At 49.4% G+C, this 2,139-nt stretch overlaps 1 pseudogene; it reads right to left on the reverse strand.

Moving 5' to 3' along the window:
* Window positions 1-828: 828 nt before the first annotated feature.
* Window positions 829-1,908, reverse strand: LOC103733688 (annotated as a pseudogene).
* Between the last annotated feature and the right edge of the window lie 231 nt (window positions 1,909-2,139).

Genomic DNA, 2,139 nt, shown 5'->3' on the forward strand with positions numbered 1-2,139 from the left:
TTTCTAGCTTAGGAATGGAAACAGCACTGTCTATGAGTTTCATATATCCCTGTTCCTTATTTATTTATTATTACTTTTCTTCTGTCATGCTGCCATATACAGGGCAGGGAGGGGTCGGAGAGAAGGCTCAGTGGTTAAGAGCACTGACTGTTCTTCTAAAGGACTTGGGTTCTGTTCCCAGCACCCACATGACAGTTATAACCATCTATAACTCCAGTTCCAAGGAATCTGACACCCTCTTCTGGCCTCTGTGGCCCTGCACAATACAGGTACATTTACATGCAGGTAAAACATACATATAAAAATAAAACAAAAATGGGCTGGAGAGATGGCTTAGCGGTTAAGAGCACTGACTGCTCTTGCAGAGGACCCGGGTTCGATTCTCAGCACCCACATGGCAGCTACGAATCATCCTTAACTCCAGTTCCAAGGGAATCCGAAGGTCTCTTGTGACCTCTGTGGCATTGCACGACATGGGTGCACTCACATACATGTAGGTAATACACTCATCACATAAAATAAAAGTAATGAAAAAAAAAAAAACAAAATAAAGAGACAGGGAAGGGAGAGATGTTTAAGGCCTAAACCGGCAAGCCCAGCCTCTTGAGCTTGCTCATTCCCTTTCTCGGGGATAAGTTTCTAGGAGCACATGAACAAAAATATGAAGGGCTCACTCCTTGGAGCTTGGCCTACACAACTGTCAGCTCCCTCATCCTCTCTGAAGAGCCTGATGCAGGAAAGACCCAAGAGACAGGGGAAAAGAAGGCTCATAGCAGAGGCCTGGACAGGTGATTAGGACTCAGCCGAAGAGTCTGGAAGTCTGGAAACCTAAGGTACTTGGTCCAAGTGCACAGGAACCAGCTGGAATGTTCCAGAGTGCTCTTCCTGAGGAGGGTCACAGGCTACTATGTAAAATGCACTCTGATGCTTCCTGTGTATCTGCAGTTCGGGATCTTCCTGGAGGTGAGTTCACACGTGGTCAGGGACACACTTTTGACTTTGGTGCCAGTTCTTCCGGCCATTCTTGCAGGCTAGGGCCAGAGTCCGGCAGGTGGAGGCCACACTAGAGAAGGACGCGTGCAGGAAGGTGTTGCGGTTTTCACAGGTTTTGGTGTACTTGTTGATGTGGCCCATGACTGAGTTGCATGCTTGGGGGTTGGGCTGTACATGCTGACTTTTAAACCACTGAGAGGAGGTCGTGTGGCTAGGCTTGGTGCTGACCTCAGCCACCCACAGCTCTTGGAGCAAGAGTTGGAGCAGGAGACAAAATTTTTCTTTTTGGTCTTTTTGAGACAGGGTCTTCCTGGAGCCCTGGCTGGCCTGGACCTCACAATGTAGACCAGGCTGGCCTTGAACTCACAGAGATCCACCAGCCTCTGACTCCCAAGCACTGGGATTAAAGGCTTGTGCAACCATGTCTGGTACAGGAGGCAGAATCTTACTCTGCCTGGTGCCATCTCTCTCAGAGTGCAGTCAGGATGGAGGCTGGTGCTGCTGGGGACAGGGAGCAGAGGTGTTGGGTTACAAAACTGGCCGGTGCCATCTCTCAAGAGAGTGCAGTCAGGATGGAGGCTGGTGCTGCTGGGGGCAGGGAGCAGAGGTGTTGGATTACAAAACTGCTTTCTGGGGCTGGAGAAATGACTCTGCTGCGGTCAAGAGCACTGACTGCTCTTCTAGAGGTATGGGTTCTGTTCCCAGCACCCATATGGCAGCTAACAACCAGCTGTAAGTCCAGTTCCTGGGGATCCAACGCCCTCTTCTGACTTATGTGGGCATTGTGCACATGGGTGCACATACATACATACATACATAAATAGGCGATACAGTCACACACATAAAGTAGAAAAGAAATTGCTTTCCTACACCTTGTTCTAGCTCATCACCAACCCCTTTACCTGACAGTCTCATTCTTCGGCCACCCTGTCTCATCTCTCCTCTCCCCTGTGCCCATCCCTACTGTGACACTATCCCTTTAACCTGTGGTTCATTCCCTTGACCTGGTACTCTTATCCACCACTCTGTCCCTGTCCCCATTATCTTTCGCTGTTTGCTGTCTCCTCAGGTCCCATCCCTTTGGATGCCCTATGTCTCTAAGCCTATGTTTCATCTCCTTCTCCATCTGCCATGTCTCCATTTATT

This window comes from Nannospalax galili, unplaced genomic scaffold (assembly GCF_000622305.1).
Source record: "Nannospalax galili isolate Female #2095 unplaced genomic scaffold, S.galili_v1.0 scaffold196, whole genome shotgun sequence".
In the NCBI taxonomy this organism is placed as follows: domain Eukaryota; kingdom Metazoa; phylum Chordata; class Mammalia; order Rodentia; family Spalacidae; genus Nannospalax; species Nannospalax galili.